At 45.7% G+C, this 24,112-nt stretch overlaps 1 protein-coding gene across 1 annotated transcript in view; it reads right to left on the reverse strand.

Moving 5' to 3' along the window:
* The window catches only part of LRP8 (LDL receptor related protein 8), a 242,123-nt gene that overhangs the window by 142,489 nt on the left and 75,522 nt on the right, over positions 1–24,112 (reverse strand). The window lies entirely within an intron of this gene.

Raw genomic sequence — 24,112 nt, forward strand, 5'->3', positions numbered from 1 at the left:
GATACAGGCATAGACAGGCACCTAGGCAAGTGCATTGGTAAAGTTTCTCTGTGGGCACGCCTCCTATTGGCAGTCTCGCTGAGGTACCCCAGCAGAGATGATTTACCATGGAACCCTAAGCGTTGGACCACAATAGCTGAGGGAATCAAGCGTCTGGGAGAGTTTGCTGTGAGAGAAGTAATGTATGGAGATCATAAGACTCTGAATCCTGATGAAATTCCTGTTGGAACAGGCCTTGCCAAAAAGCTCATTAAGCTTGCTCCTCCTAATTATGCTACTATTCTGGCAAGCAGGATTGTGGCAAGAAATTATGGTGGAGCACCTCCTACTGTTGGCCATTTCACTGACCAAATGAGGCAGTTGGAGGATAGTCTTGCACGTACTTCTTTGGTTTCAGCCATTGAGGCTCTGTCTGGAAAGATGGAGAATTGCATGAAAGAGCTGAAGGAGGAACTTAAAACCTCCATATCCAACTTGATGAAGGGGGATGATTCTGATTCCTCTTCCTCCACATGGATACAAGTTTCAGCTGTCAGAAACAGACGTGCTCCAAGAAGGCCATTCCAGAATAGGTCAAACCAAAACAGACAGCAGAGGCAATCACGTGGCAGTATCTGGATAACTCTGCGTGATCAGTTTGGTGAGAACATGAACAGATGGGATGGTCAACCAACTTCTGATCTTTTCAAGAGGTTACGGGAGCTGCAGAGGGGCAGATCCCAAGGTAGCAATACCAGGAGGGTAGCTGTCGCTTCCTCAGTTTCCCAGAACAACTCTGATAGCTCCAACAGTGATCCTAATTCTGGTGCTGGACTTTGTGCCAGCTGTACATGTGGAGGTAATCCCCACAACTAGGGGTGCCCTGCCTTCCGCCAGGGGGAGGTAAGGGATAATGGAGATAACAGAATCTATTGGGATGTGTACATCCAGTGGCCTGGCACTTCAAAATTTCAGAAGTACAGGGCCTTGGTTGACACAGGAGCTCAGTGCACCATAATACCATCAAATTATCAAGGGGGAGAATCTATAACTATTCAGGGAGTCACTGGTGGATCACAAGAGTTGTTTAAGATAGAGGTTGACATAAGTTTAACTGGGAAGCAGTGGAAGAAACATACTATTGTAACAGGTCCTAATGCACCTTGTATTTTGGGAATTGACTTTCTGAGAGAAGGGCGTTTTAAAGACCCTAAGGGTTACAAATGGGCTTTTGGAATAGCAACTGTAGAAATTGATGGAGGGAAATTGAAGTTGTCCATTAGACCTGAGCTTTCAGATGAATCTGCAGTTGTTGGACAACATGAGATAGAGGATGTAAAGCTGCCGGTTGCTTCTCAAACTGTGCATCACAGACAATACAGAACCAACCATGACTCTTTGGTGCCCATTCAAAACTTGATTCGTCAGTTGGAGAGTCAGAAGGTCATCAGCAAAACTCATTCACCTTTCAACAGTCCAATCTGGCCTGTGCGAAAGCAGAATGGAGAGTGGCGTCTGACAGTTGATTTCCGTGCCTTGAATGAAGTAACTCCACCCATGAGTGCAGCTGTACCAGACATGATGGAACTCCAATATGAGCTGGAATCCAAGCAGGCCAAATGGTATGCTACCATAGACATTGCTAATGCTTTCTTCTCTATTCCCATAGCAGAGGAATGCAGGCCTCAGTTTGCTTTCACCTGGAGAGGCATTCAGTACACATTCAATCGTTTGCCCCAGGGGTGGATTCACAGTTCAACCATCTGCCATGCAGTGATCCATGATGCTTTGGAGAAAGGTGGAGCTCCAGAACACATTCAGTTCATCGATGACATCATCATCTGGGGTGAGACTGCTGAAGAAGTCTTCGAGAAAGGTAATAAAATCCTTGACATTCTCTTGCAAGCTGGTTTCGCTATCAAGCGAGACAAGGTGAAAGGACCTGCCAGAGAAATCCAGTTTCTGGGAGTGCGGTGGCAAGATGGTCGCCGTCACATCCCAATGGATGTGATAAACAGAGTCTCCACCATGGCAAATCCTATCAACAAGAAAGAAACTCTGCGTTTCTTAGGCATAGTGGGATTTTGGAGACTGCACATTCCTGGATACAGTCAGATTGTGAAACCTCTCTATGATGTGACTCAAAAGAGAAACAGTTTCCAATGGGGTCCTGAGCAACAAGCAGCCTTTGACCAGATCAAGCGAGAGGTAGTCCAAGCGATGGGTCTGGGACCTGTCCGAACTGGTCCAGACATTAAGAACATTCTGTACACGGCCGCGAGTGACAATGGCCCAACCTGGTGCTTATGGCAAAGAGCTCCAGGGGAGACACGAGGACATCCTCTTGGTTTCTGGGGTCGTGGCTACAGAGGCTCAGAGGCAAACTACACTCCAACAGAGAAAGAGATTTTAGCTGCTTATGAAGGAGTGAAAGCTGCTTCTGAAGTGATTGGAACTGAGTCACAACTTCTTCTAGCTCCTAGATTGCCAGTTCTGAATTGGATGTTCAAAGGCAAAGGTTCTTCACCACATCATGCAACAGATGCTACCTGGTCTAAGTGGATGGCTCTGATAACACAGAGAGCTCGAATGGGAAATCTCAAAAGGCCTGGTTTGGTGGAGGTGATCACAAACTGGCCAGAAGGCACAAGCTGTGCTAAACCTCCAGAGGAGAGAGTAACTCGTGCTGAGGAAGCTCCTCCTTACAGTGATCTGTCTGATGATGAAAAGAGATATGCTTTGTTCACAGACGGTTCCTGTCGTCTTGTTGGGAACAAGCGGAGATGGAAATCTGCAGTGTGGAGCCCAACGCGCAGAGTTGCAGAAGCAAGAGATGGAGAAGGAGAATCCAGTCAATTCGCAGAGGTAATAGCTGTCCAGCTAGCTCTTAACATAGCTGAACGTGAGAGATGGCCAAAGCTTTATCTCTACACCGACTCGTGGATGGTAGCCAATGCCTTGTGGGGTTGGCTGAAAAACTGGAAGAAGAATGGCTGGCAGAGAAAAGGAAAGCCAATCTGGGCTGCAGATCTGTGGCAAGACATTGCTGCTCGCATTGAGAGAATCCCAGTGAAAGTGAGACACATCGATGCTCACATTCCTAAGAGCAAAGCTACTGAAGAACAACAACACAACCATCAGGCAGATCTAGCTGCAAGAGTTTCCCAGGTGGACACAAACTCTGATCCTGATCCTGATCTTGCCTGGAAACTCCGAGGTGAGCTGTTCTTAGCTCGGTGGGCCCATGACTCGTCAGGACATCAAGGCAGAGATGCAACCTACCGATGGGCTCGTGACAGATCCATTGACATTTCCATGGATGCTATCACACAAGTCATCCATGACTGTGATATTTGCGCTGCTATTAAGCAGGCAAAGCGGATCAAGCCCTTGTGGTATGGTGACCGATGGTCCAAGTACAAGTATGGTGAAGCCTGGCACATTGACTACATCACTCTACCTCGTTCTCGATCTGGTAAGCAGTATGTGCTGACTATGGTAGAGGCAAGCACTGGATGGCTGGAAACTTAGCCAGTTCCTCATGCAACTGCACGTAACACCATTCTTGGTCTGGAAAGACAAATCCTGTGGAGACACGGAACTCCAGAGAGGATTGAGTCGGACAATGGAACTCATTTCAAGAACAATCTTGTAAAAAACTGGGCCAAAGAGCATGGCATCGAGTGGATATTCCACATTCCCTACTATGCACCAGCTGCAGGGAAGATCAAACGCTACAACGGTTTGCTGAAAACCACTCTCAAAGCCATGGGGGGTGGATCATTGAAAAACTGGGAGAAACATTTAGCACAAGCAACCTGGTTGGTGAATAGTAGAGGTTCAGTGAATCGAGCTGGACCTGCCCAATCAGATTTCTTGCGAAAGGAAGAAGGTGATAGAGTTCCTGTTATCAGAGAAAAGAATCTGTTAGGCAAAACTGTTTGGGTATTTTCTCCCTCAGGAGAGGCCAAACCTGTCCGAGGGGTGGTTTCTGCTGAAGGTCCTGGTCACACCTATTGGGTGATGCAAGAAAATGGTGAAATTCAGTGTATTCCACAAAGAAATCTAACTTTGGCTGAGAGAGGTTAAATTCAGAGTGTTGCGCAGACACAGCATCGCGCCCAAGAGGAGAGTTCATGAGATCTACGGTGCACGAACCCTGAGAGCCCTGAGTCACCTGAGAGTCCCTGTTCCTTTCTTCGCTCCATCTGCGAGGAAAGAAGCTGTTTGCTGTTTTTCCTGTGATTTGACTCTTTTGAATCATCTACATCTAAAATAGCCGGAATGGACTATGGTCTTTATTCACCTATTGTTGTAGATATTATTTTAGATTAGATAGATGATAGTAGCAGCCAATGGAATTGTTTAGAAGGGGTGGACTGTGATGGTTTGAAACTGTCTTTTTAATTTTTCCTTGCAAAGTTCAGAACAGAGAAAGTGAAAGAATGTAAATAAGTCACTATTGGGTGTAAGAAAGCAAAATAACGATTGTTCTAAACACTTCCATTGGATAGAGAGAAATGTTTAAGAACTATTACCCAAAACAAGGTAGGCATTCGGCACATTCTGCGTTCGGCAGTGGGGGCAGTTGCTGGGCTGTCTGGTTGCTGTTTCTTCTTCTCTTCTGGCTGAAGATAACACGTACTGACCTTGGCAGCTAAGTTAACAACTTTCTGCTTAACTAACTCTGCTTCTCTGTCCAGGGGGGTCTGGGGGAGAAGCTCCAGAGAGAGAGAGGCCCCTTTGGGAGGGTCCCCTTGGGGGGAAGCAAAGGGAGATCGATTGTGCTTTTTCTGTTGATTGTATATATTTGTGAATGTTGTGAATTTTGTATATTTGTACATATTCATTGCATTTCATTGTAGATTTTAGACTCTGCTTGTAAATACAGCTTTTCATTTGCTTCCAGACTGAGCTAGTCTGGTTATTGTTGGTGGGGGGGGAATTTCAGCTCACACCGACACAAATGGTCAATTACTCATTCTGTGAAGAACTTTCTCCTCACCTTGAGCCTAAATTTCCCCTGGCACAGCTTGAGACTGTGTCCTCTTGTTCTGTTGCTGGTTGCCTGGGAGAAGAGACCAACCCCCACCTGGCTACAACCTCCTTTCAGGTAGTTGTAAAGAGCAATAAGGTCTCCCCTGAGCCTCCTCTTCTCCAGGCTAAACACCCCCAGCTCCCTCAACCTCTCCTCACAGGGCTCTGCTCCAGACCTCTCCCCAGCCTTGTTGCCCTTCTCTGGACACGTTTGAGTATCTCAACATCCTTCTTAAAGTGAGGAGCCCAGAACTGGACACAGTAGTCAAGGTGTGGCCTAACCAGTGCTGTTGATCCAACACTCTATCTTTAAATGTTCCCCAGATGAAGCAGCAGAAGGAGCAGTGGCTGGACTGTACTAACCACCTAACTGCTGCCACTAACAAAGGTCTAAGCATCAAGCCATTTTTGCATCCTCTTCCTATTCCCAATACTCTCTACAAAACTCAGGCTTGTCAGAACAACCACCTGCCTGAACAAATTCAGTGCTGAGATTCTGCTGCTCAGCAGAAACTAGGTACAATCAAGGAGCACACAAGTGTCATCCCCCAGCCAGAGACCCACATACATCAACATTGGTGCTGCATATACTGGCCTCCAGCACAACTCAGACTTCTCTGTTAGCAAGATCAGCATGTTCTGAGTTGTCCTCACATGAGCTGAATGTCTCTCAGTGCTTGCTTGCAGGTTCCCCCTGAAGCAAGTCTATTATATGCTGCTTTAGAAAATACACAGCAGTTTAGAAACTCCTGATCTAAAAGAGCAGCGAGTTTATAAAAATCATACATTCAAAGCAAACTGTCAAGCAACATTTCCTGAGCAACCTTAATTGAGCTCCCTTGTGTATATACAGTACACTACAGACTTGTATTACTGGGCTATTTTCTTCCCTAGCAGCTGAGCCTCATTTGCAGAACAGGGAGTTAGTGAATATTTCTCTTCACTGTGTTAATTCCATACCTGGTTGTTCAATCTTCAGCAAACATTACCCAGTCCCTCCCCTGGATGTGAAGCTGACAATTCCCTTGTGACATTTCACAGTCCTCTCCAAACAGTCTCTTAACTCCTTGTAAGCACCACAGATTCATATGTAGTAAATAAATAATAAAAAGCTTGAAAATCACCTCAAGTGCACACAGAAAAGGTCACCTAAAAGGTTTGGCAAATGTTAAAACAGAAGGAAAGGTCATTGTAAAAATGGGAAGCATCAGACAAGTCCTGGCTATAAACCTACCACCAACTTTATAAATGATGACCTGGGAGACTTGAGTTATTCATCATTTAAGGCAGACAATTGTGTTCAGCTGCAGATGGTTCCTGGCCACCCCTTGCCTGGCTGAGGCTGTTGTACCTCCCTGGATTCTCACTCTATCCTGAAACTCAAGAGGCTCAAGGTGTGACACAACAGCCGAGTCCCAAAATGCACCAAACGTTGCTTCCAGGCAATTTGGTGTCAGCAGTTCCCACAGTCGCTTGGGAATTGTTCTTCTCTCATTGCCTGGGTTGCAAATAAATTTCTTTCTGTGCTATTTTTCCTGAAGTCAGCAGTATGAATAATCCTTGGAGAGTTACCAAGCTGCCCTTTAGGGAAGTAGTTTTAAAAACTCTAGTGTTTGACAAACAATATTCTTGTTATTGGTCTTTAAAATAAATAAATAATCGTAAAGAAAATTTCTGTGATACATTTTGAAGCAAAACTATACTCTTACGAAAATATAATGTGTATAAATTTGCAAGCATTTTTGCTGCATTCTACTTTAAGATGAGCTGTAAAAGCAAAAAAAAAAAATTATTACTGTACTGCACCCTTTATCTCCCCCCTCTTGGTTTTGTGAACTGCAAAAGGAAGATTTCTCACAAGATTTCTTTCCCCCCCTGCCTTTCTTTTTAAACATTAAACATTGAGGTCTCACCTCCCTCTGAACATGTCAGAGCTAGCAAGCTTATGGTATCACAGGTAGCAAACAAAATCTGGTTAGCTGAAATGGAAGTGATTTCTTTTTAACAGCATTTAAATCTATTCGATAGCAACAGAAAATTTGTGTTTCATTAAAAACACTTAAGAGACAAAGCTGGTTGCTAAGCATTGAGCAACACTGCTCCATCAGTAACTCACTGAAAGCTCTTCATCCATAACCTATGGACCACATGAAGAAACTCTCACAGAAGGAGAAGGTGAACCAACAACAGCCTTAAGAGTGTAGGTGATACGGAGAGAAAGCCACACGGAATCAGACAATGAAAACAAACCTCTACATATTCAAAAGTTTGGGGGTGTTTTTCCCCCCAGTTGCAAACAGAAATACAATAATGCCTGATCTCACAGAATCACAGAATGTTAAGGGGCTGAAAGGGACCTTGAAAGATCATCCAGAGCAACCCCCCTGCCAGAACAGGAGCACCTAGAGCAAATCACACAGGAACGCAGCCAGGTGGGTTTTGAAGATCTCCAGAGAGGGAGACTCCACAACACCCCTGGGCAGCCTCTTCCTGTGTTCTGTCACACTCACAGGGAAAAAAATTTTTCCTCATGTTTCCATGGAACTTCCTATGTACCCCATCCTCCTAGTGCCCTTTTGTCCTGTAACTGGGCATCACCCAGCAGAGCCTGGCTCCAGCCTCTTGGCACTCACCCTGCACATCTTTATCAACATGAATGGAGTCACTTCTCAGGCTCCTCCTCTCCAAGCTAAAGAGCTCCAGCTCCTTCAGTCTCTCCTCATAAGGAAGATGTGCCACTCCATTTCTGAGGGTCTGTGCTGGATTCTTTCAAGCAGTTCCCTGAGGTCCTCCTTGATCTGAGGGGCCCAGAACTGGACACAATATTCCAGATGCAGTCTCAGCAGGGCAGAGCAGAGGGGAAGGAGAACATCTCTCAACATACCAACCACAGCCCTTCTAGTACACCCCAGGATGCCATTGTCCTTCTTGGCCACAAGAGCACATTGCTGCCTCATGGTCAACCTTCCATCCACTAGGACCCCCAGGTCCTTTTCCCCTTCACTGCTCTCCAACAGATAAGTCCTCAACCTATCCTGCTCCATGGGGTTGTTCTTTCCCAGGTGCAAGACTCTACCCTTGCCCTTGTTGAATTTCATTCCATTTTTCCCTGCCCAGCTCTCCAGCCTAAGGCTGGCTGAAGGGCAGCACAACTCTCCCATGTCAGACACTCCTCCCAGTTTGGTGCCTTCAGCAAACTTGCTGACAGTGCTCCCTGTGCTCTCATCCAGGTCATAGATTAATATATTGATTAGAACTGGTCCCAGTACTGACCCCTGAGGGACTCCACTAGACACAGGCCTCCAACTAGACTCTGTCCCCCATTGACCACAGCTCTCTGACTTCTTTCCTTCAACCAGTTCCCATCCACCTCACTCCCCGATCATCCAGGCCACACTTCCTCAGCTGCAAGGATGCTCTGTCAAATGCTTTACTGAAATCAAGATAAACCACATCCACTGCTCTACCATTATCTATCCACCTGGTTATAGCCTTTTGTGAGGACATCAGGGTTGGTCAGACATGACTTCCCCTTGCTAAAACCATGCTGGCTGTTCCTAATGACCCTCTTGTCCTTGATATGCCTAAGGACAGCACCAAGGATAACTTGTTCCACTACCTTTCCAGGGGATGGAGTTGAGGCTGACCAGTCTGTAGCTACCTGGGTGCTCTTTCTTAACCTTTTTGAAGGCTGAAGTGATGTTTGTCCTCCTCAATATGCCTATTCTCTAATATGCTTGCCTTTAAAAGATGTTCCAACTTCATCTGTTTGCACCAGAAGTGCTAAGATGCTATATACAGAGTGGAAGTGCACATGGAATTTAGACATAATTTAGCAGCTAAATGATGTTAGTGGTAAAGATCTGTTACTAAGTCATCTCACTGGAAAATTAATAACAATGAAGTTGTTATCAGCTTCCCTTGGACACCTTCAGGGTGGTTTTCAAAACAAAGTGCTCCTCAGCCTTGTCAGCATGGTCAATAATCACACATTAACTTGCTTCAGAATACACAGGACATGATGCTTGAAAACTGCTCAGAAACCAAACTGAAATCTTTGTCTTGCACTTCAGGGCTAAAATATTTTATCTGCTGTTCATTCCAGAGTCACTACAAACAGACTAAGGTTTTAAAGAAAATCCCCAACCTACAGAAGAGTGGAAAATCAAAAAGCAATTTGATAACAGTAAATATAGGGCAGGATCTCTTTAGAGTTCCTTCAAATGTGATGACAGGATGCTCCAGGCAGCAAAATTAAAGACTAAAACCATTTACCAACAGGCTAAAAGTGACAGTAGCAATCTAGGAAGTGCTCAAAAATAGTTTCTGCTCCACAGAAGGTAACAAAATACTTCAGTTTTAAGAAGAAGCACAAAGCTGTTAAACAGCAGTTATTAAATTTAGATTTTTTTTTTCAGACAAGTAATCTGCACTCAAGAGTTTAAAAGAGCTGGCTGAGTGGAAGAAATACAAAAATGCTGTTTATTGTCCTAAAATCTTAGAACACTCTTGGCGTTCCAGGAGTCTTACTGGAAGATAATGTCAGAATTTAAATACAATGGATATGGTATTGTATCCTGGGCTGCATCAAGAGAAGCATAGCCAGCAGGTCGAGTGAGGTGATTCTCCCCCTGTACTCCTCTCTGGTGAGGCCCCACCTGGAATGCTGCATCCAGTTCTGGAGCCCCTATTACAAGAAGGATCTGGAGGTGCTGGAACACCTCTCCTATGGAGACAGACTGAGAGAGTTGGGCTTGTTCAGTCTGGAGAGCAGAAGGCTCCAAGGAGACCTTATTGTGGCCTTGCAGCATCTTAAGAGGGCCTACAAGAAAGCTGGGGAGGGACTTCTTAGGGTGTCAGGTAATGATAGAATTAGGGAAAAGGGAGCAAAACTGGAGAAGGGGGGATGTAGATTAGACATTAGGAAGAAATTCTTCCCCATGAGGGTAATGAGACACTGGAACAGGTTGCCCAGGGAGGTGGTAAAAGCCTCATCCCTGGAGGTTTTTAAGGCCAGGCTGGATGTGGTTCTGAGCAACCTGATCTAGTGTGAGGTGTCCCTGCCTATGGCAAGAGGGTTGGAACTGAACGATCCTTGGAGGTCCCTTCCAACCCTGACAATTCTGTTATTCTATGAATACATACATGCTGACCTGTCAACCCCGCACCCATTGTAGGAAGTTCTGAGGAACTCAGCTGCATTCATCTTTAATTTTAAGACAATCAACATAAGTGTATAAAACTGAGATCCTGTCAAGCCTTAGCAGGCTCTGACCTTCACATGAATAACAACAGGGCGTGTAGCTTATCAAAGCAGATGTAAAGAGCCATTTGACTTCTGACTGGGAGCACCTACCTGGCAAACAAAATGAGTTATTAGAAGGTTCATTCAGTCAAGCAAGCAAGCCTACTATGCTCCACTGACTTTAGGTTGAAGTGAAGTTCAGACTGGAAGTCTAACATCATTTCCAGATGCTAATAAATCTCCCAGCAGTGTTGCAGAGCCCACTGTTGGCTCTGCAGCAATAAACTGTTCAATGAAAATCAGATTTTTGAAAGGTAGAACAAAAAGGAGAAACAAAGAGCAAATCCCAGGCAATCACAGAGATGACAACTCTCCTCTCACCTGTGCCCAAACCCCTTTCAAAACATAAGAATAAATGTTCAAGCAGGACTTCTGCTTCCACGTGCTTCCCCTGTAGGCTGCCCATGCCCTGAACCAGGGCAAGAACAGGCTCCTGCAGAGAGAAGGATGTGGACTTCCATGAGAAACAGATGCTAGTGCACCAGCAGTGCTGCCAGATTACTGGTATTAACCTTCTAGAGCAACTATTAAAGCAATAAAATGATAATGAATAATTACCTAGCCACTGCAAATTAGTCTGAAAATGGGTCCTTAAGTTGTTACAAAATTTCCCCTGCTTCATAAACCATTAAATACTAAGACAAAAGCAGTCAGGAAATGGTCACTGGAAAATAAACCAACTGCTTAGCCCAGGATCTGGTTAGGCAAAGCACTGACCAGTTAGCCTCAAACAAAAGTCACTGTCTATCCCACCAAAATGCCCAGGAAACATCAGCTGGAAAACAAAGAGGTGGACACATCCCTATGGCACTGCACACAACACTCCTAACCTCAGGACTTTCCATCAAGCATTAGCAAGCAGAGCAGCACTGATAGACCCCACGATGTTTAGAAAGGCAGAACAGACAGAGCTGGAGTTATGCTAGGCTGGGCAAAAGACAGAAAGCCCCCCCAGTAGACCATAAACCATGAAACCAACAGGCTCCAAAAGCACTGCATCCTGCATGAAAAGATACCTGCAGGCCAATGCACAGGGAAGCACACAGCAAGAGGAACACATGGAGGGAGATGGGGCTGAGACCCTGCTAGAAGAACAAGTGGAAGTATACGAAGCAAAATATTAACAGTAATTCAAGAGGTGATGCAGTTAGCTTAGTTATACTTTCAGCTTATCCTTAAAGAGCACAAGCCTCCAAAGGATGGCCCCAGTTTGCTTTCACTTCAGTCACTGGAGCATTTGCCACTGCTTTCAGCAGGGAAAATCTTGTGGTCACTGGAGGTATTCTAATGACTTCTGTCAAGTCATTAGAAGTAGACAAGTAGACTTCTGTCTACTTGTAAAGATGACAGTGAGCATGTCTTGGGGTTGGACACAAGCAAAAGGTATGCATTTTACCTCTCAGCTGCTCCACTGCCTCTCCTTCAGTTTCAAGCTACTTGAGTTTCTGAAGAACATTCGTGCATGCACCAGGTATGCTGCAAAATGCCCTCAGACACCAACTCTAGCAGAATTTAGGGTGCTCCTTTAGCAGAACCAGGCCACATGGCTCCAGAACAAAGACTCTGCAAACTACTAACCAGGTAACATTGAAGAATTTCTGGGAAGGATGAAATGAACCTATCTAGAGGTGTCAACAGTGCCCAGCTACACACAAACACTGCCACCACTGAAGCTTCACAGGGAGAAACTGAATGAAATTCAACAAAGGCAAAGGTAGAGTCTTGCACCTAGGAAAGAAACCCAGGGATCAGTATAGATTGGGGACTGATCTGTTGGAGGGCAGTGAAGAGGAAAAGGACCTGGGCGTTCTAGTGGATGGTTGACCATGAGTGAGCAATGTGCTCTTGTGGCCAAGGCCAATGCCATTCTGAGGTGGATTAGAAGGGCTGTGGTTAATAGGTCATGAGAGGTTCTCCTCCCTCTCTACTCTGCCCTGGTGAGGCCACATGTGGAGTATTGTGTCCAGTTCTGGGCCCCTCAGATCAGGAAGAACCTCAAGGAACTGCACGAAAGAATCCAGCACCAAGCCACAAAAATGATTAGGGGAGTGGAACATCTTCCTTATGAAGAGAAACTGAGGGAGCTGGAGCTCTTTAGCTTGGAGAGGAGGAGCCTGAGAGGTGACCTCATTCATGTTGATAAAGATATGCAGGGTGAGTGCCCAGAGGCTGGAGCCAGGCTCTGCTGGGTGATCCCCAGTTACAGGACAGAGGGGCAATGGTGGAAGTTGAGGCATAGGAGGTTCCACGGAAACCATGAGGAAAAAATGTTTCCCTGTGAGTGTGACAGAACACTGGAACAGGCTGCCCAGGGAAGATGTTCAAGACCTATCTGGATGCATTCCTGTGTGACCTGCTCTAGGTGCTCCTGCTATGGCAGAGGGCTTGCACTGGATGATCTTTCGAGGTCCCTTCCATCCCCTAACATTCTGTGATTCAGTAGCTGTGGGTTCTATTTTGCCTCATTTTCAGTGTGTTTGGAACACCAAGGCAGTTTCTCTGCAACGTACATAAAAACTTGTGAACACAAGTGGGTCTCTTACAGCATGGAGTTATTTTTACTTGAACTTGTTTGGAATGGCCTACATAGCTTATGGCTACTGCATCAACTACTGGAGTTCTCTTAAAGGCATGCTGATAAAACCCTTGCTGTGTGCAGGGTATGGATTGTGGGCTGGGCTTTCCATCACTTAAAACTGTTCCAAACAACTAATTTCAACTAAAGTGCCCTGCATGCAGTCTAGAGCAGAGGCTGAAGTATTTACATCCCCACCTGGAAATAAGACAACACAAATTTAAGCTATATTAGAGAGGAAGTATGGTACTCCCCACTTAAAGAAAAGGTTTTCCACTTTACCATTTAATACTCAACTTTCACAACTGTTTTCTGTGGGTTTACATCTGCATATTATGAACCAACAAAGAAAGAAAATCAGATTTTCTTGCTTCCGTCCCTTGCAGTAGCAAGGAGCTGGTTTGGGAGATGTTACAACATACACAACCAGGGTCACAAATATTTGCATAATCTGAAGGAGCAGAGTTCAGTGAGCAATAGTCACTCGTGTTCCATTATTCATAACTGCTCTGGTATGATTTCCACAAACACCTAGTAGTTAATGAATCCTGAAAGCTTTTAGTTCAAACAATTATTCCTCATGAAAATGTGTACCAAAGCATATTATTTGTTACTCTGTTTGCTTCTCCCTATTTAAATTTCAATTGCTGAGCAAGAAGCAGGAACAAAACCTTCACTGCTGGGTGACAGCCACAGCAGACCAAATTATGAAGGTGAAGGAGCTGAAGTGCACACAGTAAGTCCTTCAAAGTACATCCCAGTGAACACCACACATTTATATCAAATAAGGGTCATCTTAGGAATTATTTACAAGCCAAAAGAGGGCTTTGACTGAGGAATATTATTTTCTATTTTCAATTCAAAACTGCTGCAATTAACTGTTCAGGTAATAGCAAAGGCAGAGTTAATCTACAAAGTCCTCACGCTAGGGATCAGCACAGCAATGGGCAGTTCCACCTGATAACCACGGAAATTGCATTAGGAGAGACACTTTAAACAGCATCTCTAACCCTGCCTCCTACAGCTCAGGGCTAGCAGCAGCCATGTAACCTCACAGCACTCCACACTGCCCCAGCCAGCAGAAAAGAAAGATGTCCAGGAACACTGCACGCAGATGCTCTGCAGCTGCTCAAGAGAGAGCAAGTCATGGCTTGGTAAAGAACGTGTTTTATGCACAGAGCTTGGGCTGACAGAAGAGTGGAGAGGGCCAGGTCAGCCCCACTGGCTCTGAAGTCCACCCTGCCTGCTAAAGCAGTTTCTGCCATGCCAAGAAGGGGCTGCACTCCCCCAGGAGCTGGGCCAATCTTCACGCATCACAAGGGAGCGCCATGGTGTGTGCGCTCCTCTGCTCACGGGTGGAAGGTGCACCAGGAGATGTTTCAATCTGCTTCCATGTGAGCTGCTTCAACAGAGAAGCACTCTCAAGTGCCTGAGTTTTGCCTCCCAGGGAAGCTGGATCTGGGAGCTGCCCCATTCTATATCTCCATGCTCTCTCACACACGTACATCCTCCCTCCATGGAGGAAACATTTGTTGTAAACATATGGAGAGGCCCTGCTGGAAGCCAGCATTTAATGCTCTAGTTAATAACGTTTTCAAAGAAAAAAAAAAAGGGGGAGGGGGGAGTGAAACAAACCTAAATGCAGTGGGATGTGAACACAAATAGGGCCCTCAGGTGTAACAGGATTTGCCAAGGTTTCAGACCCAAGAGCTCTAATAAAGAACGTGGCCCCCATGCAATATAGGAGATAATAGGCTGCCCTCGTACATGCACATGTAGAGGAAAAGGGGGACTCAGCCTGTTTGTGGTCATTTTGACAGCAGTTTGCATTGGGGTGGGGTTTCTTAACAACATTCTCCAACACAGCAGAACAGTTGTTTTTAAATGTCAGACAACATTTAGCTGGCTTGTCTTGCACAGCCCTCCTCCTCTGCACAGGGATTGCAGCCGTCTGGCTGATGCTCAGGGTTGTTTTCCTCCTGGCTGAATTTCTCCATTTAGCTGCCAGCATTTTTGTTCTTTGATGCCTGGGTTTTTAAGCTGGTACTCACTGCTAATGATAATGGCTAGTCAGGTCTGTTACAGCATAGTGTAACACTGACAGCCTATATCCCAGAACGGGGGAACAAACCAAGAGGGCTGGATGGCAGAGAAGGCAGAATGTGTGGGTATGGATTTCACTCCAGGATCAGCTGTGCCTTCCCTCACTAATTAATCTGTGAGATTTGAACAGTCGGTAGAATGGAAAAAATGGGTCAAGCTGGCAGCATGGGGCTGAAATAAATAAAAATGAGACATTAGCTTAGACTGTGCCTGTCATTTGCCCAGGTCTGAAAATAATATAAAATACAATCTTAGCAAGGGGACAAACTGGTGACAGATTAGATGAGGGTGCACTCTGCAAAGCAGCTTGCTCTGCACACAGGAAAGACAGCACCAGTACCTTTGCAAAAGGCCAGACTGTGACACTATCAGGATGCAGAGACATACAAAGCACACTTAATGTATGAAAATCAAACAGGCATCTCACTGGGGAGAGCAACACCTAAACCCAAGGCAGATCTAACCTATACAGCTGCAGTTTTACTTTTAAATCTCTGATTCTTTGTCAAAGACTCAGAAGCTCAAACAGGACACTCCAAAGTAAGAAGCCCAGCATCCCAACCCGTGTGTTACCATCCATTTTGCTCATTCAGTTTCTGATTTGTGTCAAAGAGCAGGAGGACTGAGCACCATAGTGAATGCTGTCATTCCTGTCTGCTAAATGAGCTGGTGTCTGACTGGGGTAAAGCTGACTGCTCACCACTGGGCCATGGATCAGTGCTCAGGAACAAGACCTTTGGTTTCAGTCGTGGAAAGCAAATTAATTAATTCCCTGCACTTTTGAAGCTCAGTTTTCAATGGATTTGGTGTAGATGTTGTTCAAGAGATGAAATGGTTTTTGAGACCAGAACTTGACTCCTCTGCCAATTCCATGATTTCTTAAACAGTTACATAAGATCTTTTCTCCAAACCCTTAAACAAGAAATTCAGAAGACAAAGGCAGGAGGTCTACTTACTGCTCGGAGCCCTCTATCCCTTATGAAATGCCAAAGAAGCCAAGAATCCAAACACCTATATGCCAGGAGTGAGTGTGTGCAAGCCTTGTTTTTACAGGAAAATGAGGTCAGGCAGCTGAGCAGAGCTTGTGACAAACTGGACTAGAATTAGTTCTAAGCAGATTCCTAGTGGGCAGCTCACTTCTTCCAAGAAAAGAGGCTGTGCTGTATGTTGAGTCAGTCAGAGGATGCCAGTCATGTTCACACCTAGGCATTAAGTTCTTCTACCTTTCCAACACAGCACTGACTTAATCTGAGAAGGTTTACAGAAAGTATCTCATTCTTGCCTTTCTTCAGAGTGCCTCTTTCCCACTTGCCTCTGCCCACTCCCTTCCCACCACTAGAGCATCAGCAGCCTTTCTCTTAGCAGAGAAATCTTGCTTTGTATGAGGGACCAAAGAGTAAGAGCTGGGGGCTCCAGAATATTTGAAAAGGATGACTGAGCAGGACATGACACCACCAGTTTTGGGTCCTGGCTCTGCACACAGATAACTGAGCCACCTGCCAACAGCTCAGGCAAATGAGTACAACAAATTTCTTGGTGAATTTACTGACAACTTCCCTCCTCCTCCACAAAAGGAATGCTGCACTCCACCCCTGCCTCTTTGGGCAGCTCACTCCATCCTCTGCCCAGGATTTCATTTTGGTCCTGTAATTGCTGTCTGCTACAGAAGCCACTTACAGCCACAGAAGACAAATGGCAACAAAGGCACTAAGCAGCACCAAACGTGTCCCAAAGCACTCCATGGTATATATTTCATTCTGTAACTTAACCAGGCAGCCACAACAAAAGCCCCAGCCTTCTTTCCTTGTCCAGGAGCAATTCAGGCCCTGGGGACTGATCATGAATAGTGGCTAATGTGGGTGATGCCATCTCCAATGCAACAAGGTCAAAATACATAATTAGCATTTTTCTCTCAGGGTTTCTCTCTCGCTGTGGTTTGCACTCACATTGTTTTCCCGGGCTGGGGCTGTTCTCACTTGCTGCAGGATAAATGAAGAACAAGCACCAGGCAATAGCAGGAACCCAGCAGAAGAGAAATCCAGCTCTCAGTTTCTAGGGGGACTCAACATTCACTAGTTCCAACTCAAACATTGCAACAAGAACTCAACTCAGCCACCCAAGAGCAGGTCAAGGAAGGTGATTCTCCCCCTTTACTCCACTCCGGTGAGACCCCACCTGGAAGACTGTGTCCAGTTCTGGATCCTCTATTACAAGAAGGATCTGGAGGTGATGAAACATGTCCAGAGAAGGGCCATGAGGATGATCAGAGGGCTGAAGCTCCTCTCCTATGGAGACAGACTGAGAGAGTTGGGGCTGTTCAGTCTGGAGAAGCAAAGGCTCTGAGGAGACCTCATTGTGGCCTTCCAGTATCCTACAAGAAAGCTGGGGAGGACTTTTTAGGGTGTCAGGGAGTGATAGGACTGGGGGGAATGCAGCAAAACTAGAAATAGGTAGATTCAGATTGGATGTTAGGAAAAAATTCTTCCCTATGAGGGTAGTGAGACACTGGAACAGGTTGCCCAGGGAGGTGGTGGAAGCCTCATGCCTGGAGGTTTTTAAGGCCAGGCTGGATGTGGCTGTGAGCAACCTGCTGTAGTGTGAGGTGTCCCTGCCCATGGCAGGGGGTTGGAACTGGAGATCCTTGAGGTCCCTTCCAATCCTGACAATTCTATGATTCTAATTCATATTACCAGGTCAAAATGTACAACTAGGGAAAAAAAAAAAAAAAAAAGACAACACAAAAACACCCAAACATGCAACTTTGAGCCACATGATAGCAAAAGCTAAGAGTAGAGCCTGTGAACTGGGTGAAGAAGACCTCGAGAGCCGTTGGCACACCAGGAACACAGCAGTGAACTTTCCCTTACTGGGAACAGAGCAATAAACTTTCACTGGGATCTTTGCACTTTGAGTGAAGACATTAAAACAGTCACACCTTGGCATGGCAATAAAAGGGAAGGAAATAGCCACAAGGAACACCTTTACCAGCATGGGTGGAGGGCACTTGCTCCTGGTTCTATGGACAGTGACTGTACTCACTGCGTGATTAAAACCAGTGCACACAGCATTGGTAACCAGCTACTTGGTTATCTACCTATGTTCCATAGGCATCACCAAAGGACAGACTTCAAACAGAGGGTGCTGGGGAGGCAGGGACTAGGTTTGTCCTGTCTATGGAGGCCTCCCAGTCTCTGCAGTAGGCATGTGTCCCCCTCTCTCAGTGTGTGCATTGCAGTCCTGCCCTTCCATCTCACTCGCCTGCAGATCTGTTGTGTCCCTTTCAGTGGGGTCAGAGCCTGCTGGGTGCACTCTGCTGTCACTTCCTTGGCAGCTGGGAGAAAGAAGAGGTCACTGCCCATAGCACGAGAGCCTGTAATGCACTAACGCAAATCTTCTGCATTGTCACGCAAAGCAAAGAGCAGATCTTTGTCACAGTAACCATCACAACCTGGGATGTCTCCCTGATTCATTGGTCTCCCACTCTGTTTCCCTACCTAGCAGTTTTCTTCTTTTTCCTCTACCTGAAATTCATAGCAGCCTTGAAACCTATCAAATGGCTCCCAGTTGCATCCAGGAATCTCAGCATTAATAATACATTTTTATCTTATTTTTTCTGCTTTCAGTGAAGCTTCACAGCAAGCTGACAATTTCTGCCTTATCAACACTCCCATGACATGATGCCGTGAAGTCTGGAAGGCACATAAAGCAGCAATGGGAACTGCAATTCAGCCATACAAGGAGGGATGCTCACAACCTTCACTGGAGTACCTGGGATTTGCTGCCACCAAGTCACTTACAAGTACTGTGAAAGGTGCACATTTCAAACCCCAGCTGGCGGGGAAAGGCAAGGCCAGTTGTCCTCTGCTCCCAGAGGTCAGGAAGAGTGGCAATCACCTGCTAATTTACTCTGTGTATGACAAACAAGGCAATAACCCAGACCAACACTGCCTAGAGAGCCAAGCAGGAAAAAATCTCTCCTTTTCTTTCCCAGCCTACCAAAGAGGAATGCAAGGTAGCAGAAGCAAGAACCTGCAGAAAACCTGCAGGACAGTGTAAGTGAGACCTGCAAAGCACATGGCTAATGAGCTGCCTGATCAGACAGCACAGCACAAAACAGTGCTGGGAATCTGCAGAGGGCACAGAGGACAGCTTTCCATGACACAACACAAAACCTGCTGGGTTCTCTGAGGAAGAGAGGATTAATTATACTTGGTCTAAAGCCAAGGGATCATAAAAAGTGAGCCTCAGTCCAGAAGGCTGGTTTCAGATTAAATTAAACATTAAAATGATTACCATTCCTTTTCAAGACGTTTTTCCTTCCTGCTTCTGCACAAAGCCCCTTGATCTCCACAGACAACACAACTCTCTGCCTTCCCACAAATCACACTGATACCATTTCACCCCATGTCCTCATCTCTCTTATTGCTCTAGCCCTCTACAATCTTGCTCAATGGGGACATGCAAAACCCTCAACCCTTTCTCTCCTTCTCACCTTACAGAGCATTACCTTTGATAACACTAAACTTGGGTTACACAATCTATATTCAGTCTCCCTGCTCCTGGCCGTATTTCCTTGACTGCTCCTGCACAGAGGTGCTCACTTACACAAGCTGCAGTCTCCTTTCCTGAAGTTCACTCAAGTCCTTCCTGTACTGCATGCTTCCAGCAGCTTAAATGCACACCAGCCAGCCCCAGGGACATGTGATCCATGACTCACAGTTCAAGTCAGCGCTTAAGCTGCTTTCCCAAACCCAAATCCCAATCATCTGACCAAGCATGCTGCAGAGCACAAACAGAATCCACCTTAAAAATCAGATTCTGTGACCAGGCATCTTTTACTGAAGGAAATTTCTCCCTTGCTACTTCAGAACTGATGCAGAATTCCTGGACAGGCAAAACGCTACAGAAACGTTTCTGTGGTCTCTAAGCCCATCCTACTGCTTCAGCTCTCCTGCTGTGGACATGTTCCTCTTAGCAACATTTATTACTTCTAGTATCCCATGGGAAAAATTAACATGTAGGTGTGGAACAAATTCATAAGAATAGTGGTAGCTAAGATGCAGAAATAAACCTGTCATTGACACTCAACCAGTTGTTGCTGGCAGCCAGATCTGGCACCTCAAGCATCCATCATGCACACCCAGAGTCACTCTTAATGGAAGTGCAGATGAGAGACTCTCAGCAGCTGACAGAGGTGCTCAGCAACTCCTGAGGCAGCTGCAGCTGTGGCTTTTGCTGCAGTCCAGCCCCACAGTACTGCAACAACAGGAGATGCACAGAAACACATCCTAAAGCAATGGAAATTCCTAAACAGCTGGAATGTGAGTAACTGTGGGGATACCAGCAGAGCCAAAAAGCTGTATTCTGGAATCATTATTTCAACAGTAAACACAGGGGGCCTAATTTTGTCCTCAACTACAGTGATAAGAAGTTACAGTGAAATCAGAGTAATCATAGTGCCAACAAAAACCCAGACAGAAGTGTTAAGAGCAGGCTCAGGTTTGTTCTGCCTACAAATCGATAGGCAACGACTTCTGCTCTGTGCTCTGCCTCACTGTGCTTCAAGATCCGTGGCAGTACTAGCACTTACAATTGGAGGTCCAGCAAACCACCACTCCTCTTGGTAACAAATTATAACCTCTAGCAGGTGCTACAGAAAACCTGATGAAGAGTTGCCTCAGTTCTTCTCAAAAGGAAAAATAGAAAATATTGTACTTTAAAAAACACAACCAAAAACCCCCAAACTCCCACAGCTCAACAGCAAAAGGAAAGCTCAAGAACACAACAGCCTAGTTTAGACACATCCTTCATGAGCAATTACCAGTCAAAATGGTATGAAGGTCATGTCCAATGTGTTCTCTACTCAAGGTTTTAAATAACATCATCCATTATTAAAAAAAAAAAAAAAAAGAGTACAGAAGTTCACTGAATTGCTAAAATGTCTTTATAATCTGGAGCCACTCACAAGATTTTTAGACTCTGAACTCATCACCAGGCCAGAAGCATGAGCTGCTTGCTTGGCTTGGTCCCAGCACTTGGTGCCACAAGCTAGAGGTGTGTTTCCTTCTACAGTACAGTTTTTAAAGCAAATGCTACTCAAATTGTCTACCTAACTGTCTATCTTTGTCTCCCTAAATCATCTGCCATACCTTCTCTCTTCTGGCAAAACACAATTCCTTTTAAGGAGCCAGAAAGTGTGAAACTCTCAGGTTCAGATCACATGTGAGGTATTATACTTGCAGATAAAGAGTTAGATTAAAATAGTCTTAAAGGTTGCAAAAACCCATCTCCTATTGTCAATCCTGACAATGTCTCATTTTTAAGTGCTTGACTATGCCTTCAGTGTTCTTCTATTAGAAATCCTTGAAGATTATTCTTGGGTTTTAGAAAGAAAAAAAAGAATCAGACAGAACAATTACAACTCCAGGACAGAAGCTAAAGGTGCATCTACAGAGATCTGCACAAAGGTTTCTGCCCAGCTGAATTTTAATGGGGCTGTTAAAAGCACATCCTCAGAACAAAGGCAAAAGCAGGACAGATTTTAAGCCCTTAATGACTGGAAGACCAAATACACACAAAATGAGACTATTTTTCTTAAGTCTTTCTGATAAATAGCTCATCTTTTGCTGTATCAACAAAAAACATCTGAAGCACATACAGAGTTTTTTGGGTCTAGATAGCTAAACTAGGACAACTAAAACCAGGGTTTTCAAAGGGCAAGTTCTGAGCAGTGTTCATCACATCCACAGCCTCTGCTGCATCCAATTTACTCCAATACAGTTCCTGTGGCAGTGACACAGAATCTGCAAGTCAAACCCCACAAAAGGGAAGGAGAATATGTAAGTCTTTGATTAACCTATGAGAACAGAAGAAATAAAAGGTGCTCCACAGGGGTCAGTACTGGGTCCAGTTTTATTCACTATCTTCATCAATGACCTGGATGAGGGGCTTTGAGTGACCCCCAGTAAGTACAATGATGATCTGAAACTGGGGGCTGGCTGACACCCCTCAGGCTGTGCAGCCATCTAATGAGATCTGGACAGGCTGAGAGCTGGGTGCAGGAAAACCTCACAAAGTTCAACAAGGACAAGTGCAGGGTCCTGCATCTGGGGAGGAATAACAGCAGGCACCAGGACAGGTTGGGGGCTGCCCTGCTGGAAAGCAGCTCCATGAAGAAAGACCTTGGAGTGCTGGTGGACAGCAAGTTCTGCATGGGACAACAATGTGCTCTTGTGGCCAAGAGAGCCAATGGGATCCTTGGAGGCATCAAGAAAAGTGTGGCCAGCAGGCCTGGGGAGGTTCTTCTGCCCCTCTACCCTGCCCTGCTGAGACCACACCTGCAATACTGTGTCCAGTTCTGGGCTCCCCAATTCAAGAGAGACAGAAATCTGTTGGAGAGAGTCCAATGGAGAGGCAGGAGGATGCTTAGGGGACTTGAGCATCTCCCCTGTGAAGAGAGACTGAGAGCCCTGGGGCTGTTTAGTCTAAAGACTGAGAGGGGATCTGATCAATATCTATAAATATTTGAGGAGTGGGTGTCAAGATGAAGGTGCCAGGCTCTTATTGGTGGTGCCCAGTGATAGGACAAGGAACAATGGGTACAAGCTGGAACACAGGAGGTTCCACCTCAACATGAGGAGACACTTCTTTATGGTGAGGGTGACAGCCCTGGAGCAGGCTGCCCAGAGAGGTTGTGGAGTCTCCTGCTCTGGACACTTTCAAAACCTTGCCTGGATGTGTTCCTGTGTGAGCTGCCCTAGGTGATCCTGCTCTGGCAGCAGGAGTGGATTTGATCTCTGGAGGTGCCTTCCTACCTCTTCCATTCTGTGACAGCAAACACTTGTGGTCCTTTATTCTCAGACTGCACACTATGACCCTGCTCCTCTTACCCTAACCAATTAAATCACTGTGTTCTTCACAATATTGAATGATTACTTTATTTACACAATCTACAGTTCACCAAATACTGGTATCTGAGATCCCACATAAACCCAGTGCACAAAAAGACCCAAAAAACAGCACCCCAACCCCAGAAAGCAGAGTCACTGTGATGACCCAGCTGTAACACTGCCCCAGAGGGACTGCAGCAGCCCAAGGCAGAGTGTTTGGGACCAAGGTGTGGGTTAGCAGAGTGGATGAGAACCTGGGAGGACAGAACTTCTGAAGGTAGAATTTATTTTTCCCCATCTGTGAAAATGCAACATTTGATTTGCCCATAAATTGATTGGTCTCCAGTGTATATTTCACACAAAGAATATCCATCACATGAAGCCCTAAACACCACCTCCCAAATGAGGGGAAACAACCCCTCCCAACCACATCTAAACCAATCAAATCTCAAATCCATCAGAGCCATGTCTTTCCACCATCCCCCTTCCAATTTATTTAGTGTCAAAAGAGTAAGGAGTAATCAGGAAAATTCCTGTTCAGCTTATCTCCCAGTCCTGAGGGATCTCTGAATCCCTTATCAGCACTGGCAATGCAAAGGCAGACAGCACACACACTGCTGTAGCCCAGATCACCACATTCTCAGCTACACATTCACTGAGTGACTGCAATTTGCATCTTGCAGGAACCTTGTCTCCCAGGAATCTTCCTGGACCATCACTGTGATGAGTTTTGTGGGTAATCATCCAAACAAGCAACAGCATCTCAGTTCCAGAGACCTTCAGTGACCCTTATATCTGCATTTCAACCCCTGGTGTATGACACCCCTGCTTCAAGATCAGTGGTCTGTAACTTAAGAAGCACAAACTGCTAGGGCCACAAGGCCTTTATGATGATATTGGTGTTCTGTAAAAGACTCCAACTCATGCGAGGCTGCAGCTTTTGCAGGTGTCCTTGACTTTCCTTCCAGAGGTATCAGAAACCATTGCAACAGTGCTTCTCCTTTGAACAGCTGCACCTGTACCAGAGGCTGCCCCAAGCTCATCTGATGAGCCACCCTGACTCTGCAGAGCCCTGGTGTGACTCCCAGGGGGGCACCAATTCCAATTTGTTATGCAGGCTGGCATTCACATGCTCAGTCACCTCTGTGAATGAAATCTGGAGACCTCACGACTCCCAGCAAGCAACTGCACTATTGCCAACAGCAACCCAGCTGAACCAGCAAG

This window comes from Indicator indicator, chromosome 10 (genome assembly GCF_027791375.1).
Source record: "Indicator indicator isolate 239-I01 chromosome 10, UM_Iind_1.1, whole genome shotgun sequence".
Classification (NCBI taxonomy): Eukaryota; Metazoa; Chordata; class Aves; order Piciformes; family Indicatoridae; genus Indicator; species Indicator indicator.